The 11978-nt window shown below is 41.8% G+C and overlaps 1 long non-coding RNA gene across 2 annotated transcripts in view; it reads right to left on the bottom strand.

The window, feature by feature from the left end:
* LOC140635808 (uncharacterized) overlaps positions 1–11978 on the bottom strand; it is a 58325-nt gene that overhangs the window by 25646 nt on the left and 20701 nt on the right. The gene's annotated exons all lie outside the window — the stretch shown is intronic.

The raw sequence follows: 11978 nt of genomic DNA, 5'->3' as shown, positions 1-11978 counted from the left end.
CCCTCCTTTTTAATCTAGTCTAAGGTCCAAATTATTTCCCAGATAGTTATGCCACAGGAAGAGACTGTCATCAGTTTTCCCTGTGGTTTAAAGGGCTAAGGAAAAGAAATGGCTAGATATATCCTTTCTAACCATGCCTTAAGGATAAGGTCTAACTACTAAGTTTAAAACATGAGGGATCCCTGGGTGGCGCAGCGGTTTGGCGCCTGCCTTTGGCCCAGGGTGCGATCCTGGAGACCTGGGATCGAATCCCACATCGGGCTCCCGGTGCATGGAGCCTGCTTCTCCCTCTGCCTGTGTCTCTGCCTGTGTCTCTACCTCTCTCTCTCTGTGAGACTATCATAAATAAATAAAAATTAAAAAAAAAACATGAATGAACAAATAAATGAATAAGCAAATGATGAACATTCCAGACCCTAATGGAATGAATATAGGACATTTATTTGATTTGCCTCATAGAATTGCAGCACCTCCCCAAAGTTCTTGAACACATTCCATCTAAAGATGGAGACTGGATATCCTCCTGGAGAGCCAGCAACCATAAAGAAACAGTAGCTAGGAAGCCAGCCTGTAGATATGGCCAATATGGTATCTGGAGCCCAAGAATCTGTATATAACATCTGACTCCACACGAATCAAGCCTAGGACCATCTGGGGAATCCAAACAACAAAGGTCTTTAAAAGCAATTACTACATAGAGATTTAGAAAACAAATCTTCTATGGCACACTATCCTTTGAAGGCAGGGCTTGAAAGTGTCAATTCTTTTTTTTTTTTTTTTTTAAGATTTATTTATTTGCGTGTGTGTGAGAGAGAGAGAGAGAAAGAGAGAGCAGGGGAGAGGCAGAGGGAGAGAAAGAATCTCAAGCAGACTCCCTGCTGAGCATGGAGCTCAACATGGGGCTCAATCCCATGACCTTGAGATTATGCCCTGAGCCAAAATCAAGAGTCAGATGCCTAGCCAACTGAGCCACTCAGGTGCCCTGAAAGTGTCAATTCTCTGTCCTCAGTAGCACAAAGCCTGTGACATAATAGATACTTAATACATATTTGTACATGGATACCATCCTTGCTCTTCTCTCTCCTTTTATCCTCCACTTTCTCTTCCTTTCTCAAGTCTCCTTCCTGCTCATTCAGAACCCATTTAGGCCTTAATAGCTGACACTCATTGAGGCCCTAATTACCTTTTCCTCTCTACCTCACTTTATCCACCAGGCAATAGATGAATTCTCTTAATGAATTATTAAACATTAAATTCTATTTTCTTTTGAATTGGTGGTTTAAGAGTCTTCTGGATGGCCAAGCACTGATAGTTGGCCTCTCAGGCAATCAGGTCCTGCTTCTATTCCTTTGTTTACACTTATTTTTACTGTTTTCCTACTCCCAGTGGTATCAATCCTTGTAGAGTCCAGCTGCTGGCCCTCAAAGCTGAGAAACTCACCCCTCATCCATGCGTCAGGAACTCTCCCTTGCAGCTTGTGTCAGGTTTCTTTGAGGTGGGTTCACAGCTGCTGTTGGCTGTCCTGCCCACTTATACCCCATTCTCCTGTCTATGCTAGCCCCCAGGAACCCAAAATATTACCAGTGACTGTGCCATGTTGGGGGGCACACAAGCTATTCCAGTGGCCTTTTGTTCTGGCACCATCTCCACAGAAAGGGTGCATTTCTTCTGGAGTGTGTGCCAGATTAAAAGCAGCCCAGAGAACCAGCAAAATAAACCACAATGTGGGAGAATAATGTCAGCATTCCCAGGGTGCTCCGGGTGCTAAAAATCTCTTGTCTAATCCAGTCTTACTTTGGCAGAGTTCATGTTGAATTGTTTTGCTTGAGCATCAAAACATACACCCACATAGTTTGAGCCCTGGTCCCAGCTGTCAGGTAAGTGGTTCACACTCTATCCCAAAGGAAACTCTCTGGTCAAGATGTGGAGACTTCAAAAGGGGGAATGAGCAGCTGTAAACAATCCCCCTGTGCCTACAATTCCCTGTACCCCTGGCCTTCCACCCCACCCCGAGCCCACAAATCCCATCTGGAGAGCCTGCCCCTCATTGTGAAGGGTGTTTAATCCACCCGCCTTCCTGATAAACTTTCAGAGGGGAGATGTGTGCGTGTATGTGTGTGTGAGTGTGTATAGTGCTGAGCTGGGGATGTTAACAGCATCAATACAAATTTAAAACTAATTCCTGGATAAGAACACTGTCTTAGTCTTGGAGGGCAAATATCTATCCACAAATCATTGAATGAATTTTCATCAGGGAAATAAGAAAGAATGGCAACACCTAGGTGGTTCAGTTGGTTAAGCATCTGCCTTTGGCTCAGGTCATGATCCAGGGTCCTGGGATCAAGTCCTGCATTGGGCTTCTTGCTCTGTGGAGAACCTGCCTCTCCCCCTACCTACTTCTCCCCCCACTTATGCTCTTTCTCTCTGACAAATAAATAAAATCTTTAAAAAAAAGATGGCAATGGGGTAAGAAAGCAGGCTATCAAATGGTAGATACCATATGTTTTAGGCAGAGCCAGAAACAAAAATAGGCATTGAAAAAGAATAGAAGGAAATGTTATAGGATTTCTTTTCCTTTGGTGCCCACTGTTCTTGGTCACACCGCTTCAAAGAATGAAGAGGTAGACCAAGCAGAGTGGTGGGCAGCAAAGCCAGGTTTATTGAGTGAATAGTAAAGTGATAATACAAAGCTCCCAAAGAGGAAGGGGGTCCAGGAGGGTTGCTACCAGAATTTCTAAGTCTAGGGGTTTTTATGAGCTTGTTGGTAGACTGTTTTAATGTGATTAACCCTCCCTGTGCCTGTCATCCAATTAGGTTTTTGTCATCTATCACTTGGGAAGGGTGGAGGGTTCCTTCCTGGGTGGTATAAGATTCTCTTAAGGGTGATTTCCTCTTAGGGCCGGGGGGGGGGGGGGGGGGGGGGGTTGTCCTTGCCTGCCTGCCTTCTTCCAACTACCCTTCATCAGAAATACATCAAAATGCCAAAAGTAAAAAAACAAAAACAAAATGCCAGATGTTTTTTCCAGGTTGTGGAATTATGGGTGATCTTAGCTTTTTTTTTTTTTTTTTTTTCTGTATGTTTCTGTTCTGCCCCAAATTTTTATTTTTTGCTATTGCTGTTATGTTTTTTTACCATCAGCAAATATGGCTCTAGTAATGTTGGATGAGAGGAATAGTTTTTTAAGTTTGTTTTTCAAATGTAGATCACCTTGCTCCATCCTCATCAAGAAGCCCGAGTACAAAGGCCTTCAGGTCTTCTGACCCCATGGCTCCACCCTCCTTCCTGCTGCACAGTACAGTGTCCACTGGAGGCCATTACCCTTACCTGAGGGCAGAGACTGAGTTGAAAGCAACCCAGGAGAGGTAGCTCAGGCATGTAGATTCTGTAGGAACCAAGATCAAGATCAGTGATAGGCCTAGAGACTACCAATGGGCTCCACAGCTGAGCAGCAAACCCCAGCCCACGCCAGCCTTGCTCCAAAAAGATTCACTAGCCTATGAAAGGGAGGAAGTCAGGAATAGAAGGCAAGTGAGCCCAGGAGCCAAGAAGGGGATTTCTAATAAAGAATTGAAACTACTCTTTTCAAGAGGTGGCACATTTCCAAGGACCTCTAAGGCTGGAAAGAGAAGAACTGGGAGAAAACCAGGAAGAGGAGGCAAGGTTCAAGTCAGCTCAGGGAAGAAGACCCCACCCCTCCTCCAGCCCCAACCTAGTCTACTCATTGTCAGATCTTTTACATTCTCTTTTGTGTTTCTCTTATCTCCCTCGCCCAACCTCTAGCTCCCACACCCACCTCCGATTTCATTCTGTCTGGACTAACAATCTGAGTCCTTGTTACTCCAGGGCCTGCAGCTCCTACTGGAGGGGGTGACAGTCACACCCCAGCTCTTAAAGAACTAGTTTTGAGATCAGGGAGGAAAGGGAGGGTGGGGCTGGTAGGGGCAGAGAAGAAAAGCTTGGAGCAGACCTCTCAGAAGTGTAGAGAAGGTATCTGAACTTATGCAGCTGCAGGCTACCTCCCTTTCCCCCATTACACTGTTACAGTGGCCTGACCCTTGAGCAGCCCTCAGTGTTGGGAGGAGAAATTATGGAAGCAGAGGAGGAGAAAAAATATACACAGAGTGTGGTAGGGATTCCTACAGGAGGTATTGCCCACATCTGCCCTTACCTGGCATGGCCCTTTCTGGAAGTGACCAGAGGTTGACATTTGTTCTTTAAATACTAATACCAAATAGATTGTTTGACAGTAGTTTCGCATGCATACCCAAGAGGGGTGTGTGTGTGTGTGTGTGTGTGTGTGTGTTTTGGTGGTAGTGTGAGGTAGCAGAAGGCAGTCAGGGGAGGGTCCTTCTGGTAAGTGAGAAGATTAACTCCGCATTCCTGTAAACTCCTGGGGGAAAGAATTGGATAAGTTCAGAAAAGTTATTAAGTCTTGGAGGATTCTGAACCGATTTTCCCACAGCAGGATGTGAGCACATCTGTCCTTCAGTCTTCTTTGTCTCCAATTTTTCTTTTGGAAAATTAACCACTTTGGGATAGAAATGTCTGTGTTTTGAAAAACACAACCCCTCACATATGATTTCTACAGCAATGATACTTCACGATAGGAAGCAGTATGGTGTAGTGGTAAGAACATGCACCTCAGAACCAAATAGCCTTTAAAGTCTGGCTCTCACAATTGCAAGCTGGATGATCAGTTTGATCACACATAAAATAGATGCTCCTAGTTCTTTCCTCACAGAGTTGTCGTAAGAAATAAATAAGAGAGGAGATGTACGGAGCCTGCTCTCAGCAAGCCCTTAGGAGCTTAGGCTGCCATGATGATATCATAAAGTCAGCAGTCTCCACATGGCTTCACTCCCATTAAAGCTACTTGGGGTGGTATAGTGATGGACTCGGCACTGGAGCAGGAGTAGCAAACTATGACTGGTGGACCAAACCCTGCCTGACACCTGCTTTTGTATGACCAGAGAGCTAAGAATGTTTTTTACATTTTTTAAAAGTTGGGCAAAAATACCAAAAAAAAAAAAAAGAATAATATTTTACAGCATGTGAAAAATAGATGAAATTCACATTTCAGTCTCCATATGTTTTTCTGTAACACTGTCATGCTCATTCATTCCTATATCTTCTATGGCTGCTTATGCATATGAACAAGAAGGCCTAAAATACTTAACCATCTGCAGATAGAAAAAGTTGGTCAACTCTGCATTAGAGGATCGGTTGTCCAATTCCAGTCGTGCTTCTCACCTCCCAAACAGAGATAATACCTCCCCTCTTCACCAAAAACATTCCCACCAGCATACACATACACCATTTGGCTCCCTCACCATGATGTTGTTAACACCAGCTGGCCTGCACTTTGCAAAGTGTAAGACAGGGACTGGCTGTAAAGCATCACTGTTATTTTCTGAGCTGGCACTTGGGGGTGGTACAATTCCAGTCACCCCTACTGAAAAAAACTCAACATGTTCTTTGTTCTCTCAGCCCTTGATCTTTCATTCTCATTACTATTTCTGAGGGCCTGCTGTGTCCATTTGCACTTGCTCAGCTGGGAAAAATATGAGTCGAGCTTTGTCTACATCTTTAACCAGTTTACTGAAAAGGATCAGAAATAAAAGAGGGAGGAAGCATTAAAACCTACTCATTACTGGGTCCTTACCAAATGCCACCACCCTGGGGATTACAATGAGGAATCAGGAAAGATCCTAGGAGAGGAAGACACAAACAGTGAGGTAAAGAGTCATAAAACCCTGCAGTAACTGCTATAATAGAGGTAGGTACAAAGCATAGAGGGAGCAAAGGAAATGATTCAATATATTGGGGTGCTGACACATCAAGAAAAGTCACAGAGAGGGGACAGCTTTGGAGACTGGAGAAGAGTTTGTTACATGTGAAGAGAGGGTGAAGCCATAGAGGTACAGGAGAATAGCAAGGGCCAGAGAAGAGGGAGGTAGACAGAGGGGCCCATCTGAATGGAGGGGGTGTCCGGGGCAGACCCTTGACAGACAAGCTGGGACTAGGCTGTGGATGGCCCTATGAACAACAGCCAAAGGGTGACACCTTATTCTGGAGGTAAGAGGGAGCCTTCAGGGACTTCATGGACTTCAAAGAGGGAAGAGAGCTCATCAGATGTGCGCTTCAAAAGTCGTAATTGGTAACTATGAGGAAGAATACAGTGGCATAGAGAAATCCTTGGTTGAAAACAAAACATGGGTGATGTAGCAGGAAGAAAGATCTTGGATATAGAGTTAACAGGACTTCATGACACTGAGCTCTTAGTTTAGGGAGCTCAATTGCTTTTTGATGAGCACCAGAAAGAAGTTTCTGGGTTTGTAAAAAGGGAATCCTTGGTGAGATGAGCAGGAGCAGTTTCAGTAGAATAGTGGGAACACAGGCATAGTCGTCTGGTTTCAGAAGTTAGTGGATCTGAAGAGGTAGGAGCAGGGAGCATAGAGTGAATTTTCAAGAAGTGACATTTCTATAACACTTCCTCCCCCTCTTCCTTCTTCTTCATCCCCTCCTTCTCCTCTTCCTCCCCCTTCGTCTGTCTCCTTCTCCTTCTCTTTCTTCTCCTACTCCTTCTCTCTCTACCCCTCCCTCTCCCTCTCCCTGTACCCCTTCTCCGCCTCCTCCTTCTTTTTCTCGCTCTCAAAAACCAACTGTCCTAGAAAATATTTCTGCTTTCCAATTCATTAACCTGGCACTATGTTCTGGCAATAGACCAATGGACTTTTACAACTCCTCAAGGTGACATTTATCCTTTCACAGAATTTCAAGTGGGCCTTTTGGGAATCCGTTATTTGAGCTCTTAGCTCTTCTCTAAAAAGTATTCCTAGATAAAATCAACAAAAAGGATCAAAAAGTCTTGCTGTGGTGGTAAGCCCTGTAGAATGGATTCCTCTGCAAAGGTGTCTGCCATGTATCCACACAAGAAGTCAGCCCTCCTCTCTGTCTAGCATACAGAAACCAGGAACCAGGAAAAAAAACAAGGGAGGCCAGCTGTGCACTTAAGCTTCACTTCTAATACCAAGTTCCCATTTTCACTTTAGTCTGAGACTGAGAAAGAATAGAGAACTTAGGATAGTAAGGGACCAGCCCCCTGGAGAGCTGCATTCTAGCTCCCACTCTACTTCTTCCACAGGTCCTACGAAAAGGAGAGAATTGTCCCTATTCCAGTTCGATTTGCTTAAAATATAAATACGATCAATGTATTTGCTTAAAACTTCCAATGGCTTCATCTTACCCTAGGATAAAGTCCAGTATTCCTAATAAGGCAAACAGGGCCTTCCACAGTGAAGAGCTCCTAGATCTCTCCTCAAATTCTCTTATCTGGCCCATTGGATTACTTTTTCCTTCCAAAGCAACATGTAGCTCTCTATTCTTACAGCTTTGGAATGTGTTAACCCCCTATCTCAATGGCCTCCATTACCCCACTTTATCTGGCAACCTTAAACTCATCTTAAGTTAGATGTCAGATGCTCCAGTGAACTCTCTGACATACCCTAAGCTAGGTTAGACCCCTTAGATCAGACTATATGTCCCCTTCTTAGCACTCCAGTAAAATATGACTAAAATATGATGACATATTTGCTTAAGGTCAGTTTCTCCTATAGAATATTAAGCCCTCAGAAAGCGGATCCAAATACATGGAAAAGCTCTTTGAAAGGTAAAACACAAGATCCAAATATTTGGAACATTTTATGTAGAAAAATGTAAAGTCAATATAAATCAAATCAACACTCCTGAAAAAAACTTCAAAATATTCTACATAAGATAGCCTTTATAATCAAGGACAATGCTATTATTATTAGACATACCTCAAATAAGTATTATATCCTATTGCCTTTATAATCAAAGGATAATATTATTATTACTGTCCATAATCTCAGACAATTCATCATTATATCTCAGGCCCAGAAGGGATATGGAGGTCCTCTAACCCTACTCCTCATATTTTCTGGGAATATATCAAGTTTAAATATCCCAGCTCTCATAAATTATTGACATTTTATAGAAATTCTAAATTTCATGCAGACAACATCAAAATGAATCAAATAGGTGAACATTGGAATGACTGAATAAGCCACAAACACACAAATATACAGCAAAATAATACTCTTTCAACTTCTATTGTCAATGAATAGTAAAAGTTACAGCTCAAATATTTTATTAACTAACATTTTTTCCCTTAACTCTTTTCATTGACATGAAGTGTCCAAACCTTTGAATGACACTGAATCAATTTTTACAAATATATACAACCATAAAGCTACTATCAAGATCAAGCCATGCTTATGTTATCTGCACCCTAGAAGTTTCCTTCTGCCCCTTTCTAGTCAACCCCACCCTCACCAAAGATAACTAGTATCCCAACTTCTTCCATCTTAGATCAGGTTTTTCTGTTCTTGAACTTCATATAAATACACAGTCACACAGTGTGTTCTCTTTTCTGTCTGGCTATGTTTGCTCAAAATTATGTGGATGAGATTCATCTATGTTTTTACATGCAATAATAGTTTGGTCTTTTTTCATTACTGGATAGTATTCCATTGAATATATATGCTACATACATTTATCCATTCTACTATTGAAAGACATGTGGGTTGTTTCCAATTTTGAGCTGATGACTAAAAATGCAGTGAGCACCTTTGTGTTTTGGTGCTCATGTCTATACCTTTCTGTTGTGTGTTAACTTATGAAATTGTTAAGTCACAGGGTAAGCATATGTTGGCTTTAGTAGATAATGCTCAAAATTTTTTCCATGTGATTGTACTAACTTACTATGTCAATGTACCCACCCACAAACAGGGCATGAGAATTCCAGATGCCCCACATCCTCTCTAACATTCAGTGTTATACATTTTTGCTGGATTTATTTATTTTTAGCTCTTCCAGTAGAGAGGTACCTCTTTACAATTTTCATTTGTTTTTTCCTTATGAGTAATGACACTGAGTATTTTTTCATGGTGTATTAACCATCTGGACATTCTCTTCTACAACGCAGCTTATAGAAGACCATAGAATATTGTCATGACCATGGAATAGGCAGACTTTAAAAAAAAAAAAAAACTATCCATAAGGGAAAAGAGTGATAACACAGCCTTTTTGAAAATGTCCATTCTGTCCATCAAAGGACACTGTAAAAAGAATGAAAAAAAAAAAAACAAGCTTCTGAGTGAGAAAATATATTTGCAATCATAGCCAGAATTATTAAAGAAATTTTGGAAATCAAGAATATCAGATAAGTTAATGCAAAAGTGGGCAAAATATTGAACTAAACCTTTTTTATTGTGTAATTTTGCAAACAAAATTACAAACGAAATCTAAAATGTTTTTAACTGCACTTTTTTCTTTTGTGTCTAATAAAGACAGTTCATTCAAAGTTATTTCGTTGTTTTATATCTTTGCATGATCTTTTATATAAATAAAATCACAAATCAGGATTTAAACAATTCTTTTGTGCCATAGTTAACACTAGATTGGCTTAGAAGATATAGTCACAGTAAATATTTTATCCAGTCCAGCTCCTCACCCACCCTGAGCCCTTATCTGATGAATGAACTCCCTATTCTCCAGACTTCAAATGCTCAACAAAAACAGGAGTGAGCACTCCCTCGGCCTTACAGGATCAGATGGATATTCCTGTTCAGATAAAGCTTTCCAAGCCTTCAGGCCCTTAGGGAAAATATATAACCTCATCTTTCTTAATCTCTTCTGGGACTGTCTCAGAAAGTCGATTTCCCCCCCAAGCTACATACAAGTTACATACAAGCTCTTTTCCCCATACCACCACCGCTACAACCATATTCTTTGAAAATGTTCAAAGATCCCAAGAGTAGACAGAGAAGCAGTAAAAGCAGGAGGGTTCTCTGCAAGGAATGAGGGAGGTGGACCAGTGGAAAAGACTAGGGTGGATGCCAATGCTCTCTTATCTGTAGAAATAACATCTTCCTGCAGTCCCTTGGGTACTTGACTACGGCCCAGGGCTGAGAAATCTCTGGAAGTAAATGCAAATATCTTTTTTTCCCTTTCTTCTCATCTTACTCAATTTTTAAAAAGAAAAAAAAATCAGATTGAGGACTTCAAGTGGCAAAATCAACGATGAAAAAGAGGAGAGATATAGATCCAAATATCTACTAAATGCCCACCAAATGCCAGATAGTATACTAAATATTGAATAAATCACTGCTTTCAAGGCACTAAGAGTCTAGTATGGATGGGCAATACTAATAGGCAGAATAATAACAATGACATGTTTAAATAACAAGTTTAGTAATTTGCCTAAGGACAAGTAACTAGGAAGAAGCCAGTCTAGGAGTTGACCTTAACTCCCAATTAGAAGAGAGTAATAACAGGTGCATAGATAGCACAGTGTATATAAGGGATGCTGGGAGAACCAAAGAGAGACCTTTAGCCCAGCCTGGGGAAGTTAGGCTAGGCTTCCGGGAGGAAGTGGTATGTGTACCATCCTAAAGAGTAGATAGATTTTCAAGGAATGCGGTTGTAGTGGTGGTAGTGTGGGGGGGAGAGGATTTTGTATGTAGCTCGGGGGAAAATCCAGCTTTCTAAAACAGTCCCAGGCAGATTAGGGCAGGGATTTGAGGCAGGAATTTCAGGACCTAAAAAGACAAGACACAGAGGTGTGGGATAGTAGACCATGTAGTGTGGGAGCCTACTTACAGGTGGGAGACAGAGCCAAAGTGGGTGGGCAAGACGCTCTCTAGGAAGCATTTTGTGTGCCAGCAAAGGAGTGTGAAGAATTGGGCTTTATCCTGAAGTCAGTGAGGATCTGCAGGAGGATTTTATTAGGTAGAGAAGTGAAGGAGGTCAAATTTGGATGGTGTTAAAGATGATTTGCAAAGAGAAGGAGGGCAGCAAGGAAATAGATTAGGAGGGTGTGGGAAGCCAAGGGACAGAATTATTACAGAAAAAAAACTCCTTTGACTTAACCTCAGAACTGCATACCACCCAGAGGTAGCAGCTTGCTCTAGTAGGCAAGACCCAGCCCACCACCAGCTGTGGTGAAGGTGGCTTTGTTCTAGTTCCTGACCCTGCAAACAGGTGCAGAGGCCATCTTCTTCCCCTTCCCACTCAACCCATCATATCCAGGCTTCCCCACTCTGTGCTACATTAAGAGCTCCGTAAGATAAGGATATTTTAGTGTCATGCACATGTAGCAGGGTGTATGGCAAACGACCTGTGTATGTGTGTGGAGGCTGTGGAAGCTAAGAATCCTTGGACTGAATTTCAGCTAAACTGTACCAGATATGTAGCCTCTCATGTTACTTGCTGTAGTATGTGAATAATAACACAGGGTGCATGAAGCACTAGTGGCCATGTAGGTAAAGTGTACTTTGTTCATTGTAGCTATTATTGGTCTTATTATTACAGACCCCTTATGATGGGGCTCCTACCTACCACTCCAGGTTCATCTCCTGCCAAATCTCCCCTTGCCTTGTACTTTACACCCCATCGATATCATTCTGCTTCTTTTTTCTCAGATAGGCTATTTGGTTCACATATTCATGCCTTTTACATGCTATTCTCAATGCTGAAAATACTATACCTTCCTTGTCGGTCATAGGGATTCCATTCCCATTTGTCTTTCGAAAGGGATGGTACCTAAGGATACCTAGGTGGCTCAGCGGTTGAGCGACTACCTTTGGCTCAGGGCATGATCCTGGAGTTCCGGGATCAAGTCCCACATTGGGCTCCCTGCTCGGAGCTTACTTCTCCTTCTGCCTAAATCTCTGCCTCTCTCCTTCTGTGTCTTTCATGAATAAATAAATAAAATCTTTAAAAAAAGAATGGTACCTAAACTTGGCAAATATGGCAATCGTGGCATTTTTATAGTACAAAAGGCTGTATATGCTTCCTATAATTATCTTTGTAAATATATATGTTTTGATACACAATATATAATAATATATAAAATAATATATTCTAATATATAACATACTCAACATGTGTTATA

This window comes from Canis lupus, chromosome 6, assembly GCF_048164855.1.
Source record: "Canis lupus baileyi chromosome 6, mCanLup2.hap1, whole genome shotgun sequence".
Taxonomy (NCBI): Eukaryota; Metazoa; Chordata; class Mammalia; order Carnivora; family Canidae; genus Canis; species Canis lupus.
Note: the sequence above shows the minus strand (reverse complement) of the source record. Positions and strands in the feature narration are given on the sequence as shown.